The following is a 7,144-nucleotide window of genomic DNA, read 5'->3' as shown; positions in this document are numbered from 1 at the left end:
ACGGGATGTGCCGTGTGGTGTGGGCCTGGGACTTTCGCTGGGAGGTGGATGTGGAATGTGCGCGTGCCTTTCCGTTGGAGGGTGAATTTGCCGATTCCTGGCTCAGCGAATGGCTGGCGAAAGTACGAATACATCAAAGGATGCAAGCGTACCAACAAAAACACACAGGACACATTGAGGCAGGGCTGCTCATTCTGGTTGCATTTATCGCATGCGAGAGAATGCCTTTGTTATCCCCGATTTGCGGTTCACTTAGCACACTACGAGTAAGCACATCATCGTTGTCAAATTTAATTAGAGATTATAATTATGGAAATCAAATGAAAACAATCTAATTGTTTACGCTTTAACTAGTACAAATTCCGTCAAATCGACGGGTTCTTGGAACGTTTAATGGATTTAATACTTAACCCCTGACGTCTACTTGACACCTGACTGCCTGTCTGGCCTTTAAAGACTGATTAAGCAGCATCCTTGTGTTTTTGTTGCTGTGGCAAGGACACACGACCGAGTGCCACTTCTGCTGAACATCAAAGGGTTAACAACAAAAGTGAAACTGGTGCAGTGTCGCCATCCTCTCTCGGCGTCCTTCTCTCTCCCATGTCATTGTTGTCCTGTCAAGGACTCCAATTATTGCAATTTCGTTCCTTTGTTGTTGTTGCTGGCCTTTGAAATATGCTAATTTATATACTCGAGGCGGCGAAAAACAAAGGGCGCGGCAATTGATTCACGTCTGCTTCCTTAGTTAGTTCAAGGGGTTAAGTGTGTGGGGGTTTTTGGGGGACACAAGGACAGCAGGAAGCGGCGCAAAATATGGGTCGTTTAGGCGGGCGGCTTTTCTTTTATTTTCATTTCGGCCGTGTGTGCATGTGAACTTAACCCTCTTTGACTTTTCACTCGCTACTTGTTACACTTCAAAGGGAATTTCTCGGCGAGCTGAATGAACACTTGTTGCCAGCTGTTTCTGAATGCAATATGCTCAGCCTATTTAAAGGAGAACATAGTGGAAATTATTGTAGTTTGTAAAGTAATATCCATAAATGGGGGTCACTAATCATTTGTAACGCAAGTTCTAGATCTTGACGATCATAAATGGCCTGTCAAATTAAAACTATTTATGTCAATAAGGTTATTTTTTGATTGAGTGCAATCAGTTGGTTGATTATCTGTTTAATTGATTCGTAGAGATGTGTTCTTTAAGGACGCATATAGATACTTCCTTGTATTACTCATTATATAAATTTTTAGTAACTCTTGCGTAAAAATTCCTTAACCTCCACTTGGCCACAATGTTAATGTTAAAGCTCATTAAAAATTATCCGTTAACAGCTCCGAGCACTGCATCTCTTATTCAGCTGACCCCTTCATCCATCCATTCTCAATCCATTTTGCAGGCACTTCAACCGCAAAGAAACCACAAATAAAAAGCGAAAAAAAGGCGGAGACAAACAACGGCAGCGGGCATTTGACCATCACATCTACCGCATACAATTGCCATGAATCACCATCACCTGGCGGCGGTGGCTTCAACTGCCTTTGGAGCGGGCACAGTCGCTTCTGCCGGAGGAGAGGAACATCCATCAATGTGCCGTTGACATTTGCTTGGTCCGCTGACAAGAATTGTCACAATAAACAATACAACCACGACGACAACAAGAACAATGTTGCCAATGAGGAGGACACGTGACGTGAACAGGAGCAGGAGTTGGACTCGGAATTGGAATCGGAATCGGAATCAGCCTGATGATGATTAGTTCGGTAAGTGGCAGCTTTTTTTGGATGAGGGCGCATAAATTACCGAAAGGATTAACCAACCAGACGCAGACAGCTGAGGGCCGGAGGGTAGTATCATTGTTTTTCCCGCTGTTCAGTGAACCGTAAGGGATTCCACAGGAACAAGAAATCCGAGGCGGGGGCTTAACGCTCAGACGTGGAAGGGTTTTGGGTAAGCATGATGTTAAAATTACAATCAGATCAATTTCACAGATATTAACATGAGTATTTGGGCCAGGGCAAGTGTTGATGGGATTCCCCTGCCGGCGAGGGGTGGCTTTCTTATTGAATTTTCAACTAGGGAAATGTGTTTAATGAGCACATGCAAATTACATGGAAAGTGGGCATGATTGCGCCCTGAACTCGGTGGGGTTACGAATTTAGGTTATCTTTCGCTACCTAAAAAAACAGATTCAAATGATATTATTTGATTTGATTATTTTGAAATATTCGTACTTTCATTTGTTTATTATGCAGCTCCTCCAAAAATAACAATATTTACATAATTATTTTCTAATTCCTCTAATAAGTCCAATCCCCCTGAAAAACAACAGCGATATTTTCCATTGATTTGATAGGTGTGCCCTCGCCAAAGGTCCAAACAATTTGCGCTCATTAAAAAGGAAAAATCCAAGAAAAATTCATCATAATGACGTAGCCCAGGGTTACCGAAAAACAAGCCACCATAATTTAGTTAATTTTCGGTTTCGCTTTATTTGCTTTATTTGCCCGCCATTGAGGTCGATTTTTTGGTTTTAATTAACTCGAAACGATGGCGCGTTCATAAATCCTGACAAAAATCTGACAAAATGACGCAAATTTTCGCGTCGAAAAAAAAAAATATCTCTTCGGCGGAGTAAGAAATAAAAATAAAAATTAAGCGAAAATTAATCGAAGTAATTTCGAGAGCAGCTTCTGCGGCAACTGCAACTGCACAACCCCCTGCCCGCAAAATCGGGCGACATTGCGAACATATCTGGTGGAATTCTTGGGGCCAAAGTGGCACAAGGTAAAAAGGGTTTGGGGCTGCGGATGAGGATGAGGATGGGGGCAGCGGGTCTGCTCTTTCGTATGGGAAAAATTCCGCTGGCCTCCAATCAGTGCACACAGTTTGCATTGCCCTGACATGAAAAAGAAATCAGTGCAGGGCTCGCTCTTCCTTCTTTTCCCCTTTTTTTTCACCCGTCTCTTTTTTATTTTTTTATTTTTTATTCACAATTTTCGGTTGCAGATGTGTGGGAAAATTTTTCAATTTTAATTGCACGTTGCGCGTTGTCGTCCCAAAATTGAAACAGTCGATATCCGCGGGCCCACCTACATATACCGCCCGACCGTTAAGGGTCAGGGGTTCACGGGGGTTGGGTGGAGGTTAACCGGTGCTTCAGGGGAGTGGGGAAGAAGAACTCACAAAGTTCGTACAGCTCGCGTCTGCATACCGGGAGCGCCTTTCTATGAAAATTCCTGGCAGCATCTCGTCGCAGCCGCGACTGGCATGCCAGCAATGTTTTGGCTCTCAACTATGCAAGCGGAGCTTCCGAAGTCTGTCCCCCTTTCCATGGGGCAGAGACCCCCTCCCCCAACCACCATCCAGCTGGGGTTCCGCCCCAGTCTCGGTGCGCGGTCATGTCAAGTTTAGCAACCACGATCCTAGGAAGTTGGCGGGAAGGCGTAGCTTTGCGCAAATTACAATTAAAAATTGTTTCAAGTGGTTTACAAACCACAGCACGCACACAACTCCGCAACGAGCTGGTGTAAACAGTGCTCAGATGGCCAGGGATGGATTCGAAGTAATATAGCTTATATTGTGTCTTTCTCAAGTACTTTTGCATCTATACATTTTTTGTTAAAATCGTCTATATCCCATTTAAGACCTGTAAATAAATGTCAAATTCCAGTTAAAGTTTCATTCCAGCCCCTTCGAAAGAAAGGTGGTTAGCCGGACTTCAACTGTCCAGCGCTCATTCACATTTTCGTTGTGGTCATCATCATCATCATCAAAATGAAAGTTCAAGTGCATAGCACTCCACTCGTTGGGTCCATAGCGGCCATCTTGGCTTTTAGTGACTGCCAGCCAACCAGAAGAAGTGCCGGGCGAACGGAATGGAGATGGACGGAGATGATATGGGGGCACCTATGGGCAGATGAGGGATCGGAATGGACAGCCGGCCGAAGACTCCATTGTTGCTGGGCTTTATGACGTTGATGTGGCGCTGAACGACGACTGCATTCGTCATCCAACAAGTTGCAGCAACAGTTGGCCGAAAAACCCGACGAGGGAAAAAAGCCGGAGGCCGTGGAATTTGCAGATGCATTCCCATTGGAGGCTGGAGGGGAAAGACATAACATTTGGCCATAGCTGCCGCTGACTTTGATTTGCTGCTGTCATGTGGCCGCCTTGCGATATATGTGCTGCACTGGCATCCTGGTAACTTCATTTTGTTTGCCGTCTGGCGAACGGAGTGCATCCAATCCACATCCAACCCCCTGGCTTCCACTGCGCATGTCCGCGATTACCCGACAAAATGAACGCCCTGTGTGGGTGGAGCCAAATCGGAATGAACTAGGGCCGGAGCTTTGGGAGCTTTCTGCTTTGGGGATTCACCGGGGGTAGCTTTAAGCTTGCGGCACAGGATGCAACACAGCGTTGCCAGATGGAATCGTAAGTCAACGTAAATTAAATTGGAATACAAGGATTTTTTGGGTTCATTATACCTAATGATTTAAGATTTGTAACTGACAATTTTTAGCTGGTAGGGCTTAAAATACTAAGATTCAGTTTACTAAAGAACAAATACATACCATTTAGGGTATCCTTTGGTCGTATTGCCTTTAATCATCCCATAAATTCTTATTTCTTGATTTTTCAGCATTGAGCACGCGCACGGCTTATGAAAATTATGAAAGATTTACATTAATAATTCTTACAAAAGCCACACATAAATAGCCGACTGTGCAATCTACAGAGATCTTCCACCCCAACTGCATGCCCCTTCTGCACGCGGAGGAGCCGCAAAAAAAAAAAAAAAAGAAATGTAAAACACAATAACCATTTTTATTAAGCGACAATCAGCGCGCGCTGCGCGAAGTCCAGCTCAGTGAATCCCCAACTCCAGCCTGAAGTCCAGATCCCCAGGCTCCTCATCCTGCAGTTCCATCTTTAAACACCCAACTCCAGGGTCCAGATTGCACGGTGAGAAATAAGATGAGTTTTTAAACTAATCAATATCACATGATTTTGAATAGTAAAATACTTTTAGTGATCTTAGTCTAAAAATTCCGGATATAACTCTTGTATTTCATTTAAGTTTGCCATACTCATATTATCCATTTCGACCCCATTCTCTAGATTTCTCTCAGTGCACTGAGTAAGTTGTTGAAGTCGGAGTCCGGCTTGAGGTCCACTTCCAGATCGGGACTCTGGACTGGGGACTGCCCGCTGCGCATGCGTGCGGGGCTCTTGCATGCAAATGGAATCACTTTATTAAACAGCTTACATAATTCATGTGCTGCACATTTAATTTAAGGTCATCAGGCCCGGGCAATGGGCATCATGGGGTCCGCACATCCCGGGCATAATGAAAAAGACTGTGTAATAATTTTTAAATGTTTGTAAAAATAGGTGTAGACAAGTTGAAATTTATTATGGCGACGTCGAAGGAAATGTGGGCAGGAGTTCCGCGGAGTGGGGAGCGATGGTTAAGAGGAGCGGACGGAAGTATTTTGGGTTAGTTGTTATTGGCAACGGCGGGGTAATTAATTTTATTATAGGTTTTAAGCAAATTTATGTTTGTATAACGGGTGAGAGGAAATGAAAGAAATAATTTTGTAAAATCAATTTAATGAGGTTTATGAAATTGTGGAATAGAGTCTGAATAATGAAAGAACTATTATTATAAAGCTGTAGTTAAATGTGTTTTCAAAAATTAAACACATTGCCTTTAAGACCAAAAATATTTTCTGATTTAATCATTTCACAGATATATAATCTTTGACGAATGTTGTTTCGCTAAAAAACGACATTCGAAAATTAAAAAGAAAATATGTTTTTTCCAAGGCATAACTTTTGAATTGCTTCGATGTAAATCAAGTGAGGGAGACAGCAACTGGAATGAAAAAGTAAGAAAGACGGGCAGAGAACCACCTGGCTTGACTACCCACCATGACTGCATTAAAAATCAACTTAATTTCACTGCCCATGGGGTCAGTTTTATGGAAACACAAAGACCAAGATCAACACAAACACGGCAACCGGCAAGCAAGCGACCAGCAACATTCAACATCCAACATGCAGCAGGGGCAACAATAACCGAGAGCAACGATGAAAAAATGATGAAGACCTCCAAAGTGGCAAAACACGAAATGGCAACAAAAATCATATTTTCACAGGCGCTTGGCGTTTGCGCAGAACTTCGCACTTGATCGGCCGATGGGATGTGGATATGGATGTGGATGTGGATGTGGACGTGGATGTGGGGCTATATGGTACGGATCTCCGCCGAGAGACCCAAAAACATACGCAATTATGTGTTTTTTATTAACTCCGAGATGTGGGGCCTTCGGGGGGAGAGCTCACTCCAAGTCCAGTTCAGTTGAGTCCATCGCCATTAGGGGGGTCCACTCGTACGGTCCACACACGCACTCTCTATATAATTTTAACACATGCTGCGTTTTGGGCCTTTCGCTTCTCAGCCTTTCAGTCTTTCTTCTGCTCCTCCTCCCTTTGTTTTCCCCATTTTTTTTCTTTTTTTTTTGGCACTGCAACATTTCCCTCTTGGCTTCAAGGCTTAATAACTTTATTTAGCTTAGATGGAGATGGTGGGGATGGACGATGAAGATGGCGATCGTGAGCCGTGTGTGGCTTAAGCCCAAGAGTTGTGGCACGAACGGATCGAGATTTGGCTTTCGTTTTGGTATTAATTAGCGCGGTAGTCCTTTGTGGTGTTGAGCCCAGAAAACGGCCACAATGGCCCACCACAAAGGTTGGCCAAAAGGCTCAACTTTGGTGTTGCATTATTTAGACATCAGAACTTTGATTGATGATTCTCCTGCCATTTGTGTTGTATTACCAGGGTGTTAATGCCTAACTAATAGCATTATGAATTGTAAAAACACTAAAATTGATTGCATTTTTATGGATGGAAGTTTTTAAAAATATTTATTGCAAATTTAACAACTCCATCGAATCATTTAAGCCTAACCATTTTATTTCAGATTGCATTTCAAATATTCAGATAGATAGGTTATTGATCTCAAAATGTTATTTATATTTCCACAGTATAAACGTCTTAAACATAAAATTTCATTTCAAATCGTACTCCTTACATCATTTTTCACATTACAAGTCAAATTAGCAGGGCGCAAAACCACACAA

The sequence above is a fragment of the Drosophila simulans genome, chromosome 2L (assembly GCF_016746395.2).
Source record: "Drosophila simulans strain w501 chromosome 2L, Prin_Dsim_3.1, whole genome shotgun sequence".
NCBI classification, from domain to species: Eukaryota; Metazoa; Arthropoda; class Insecta; order Diptera; family Drosophilidae; genus Drosophila; species Drosophila simulans.
Note: the sequence above shows the minus strand (reverse complement) of the source record.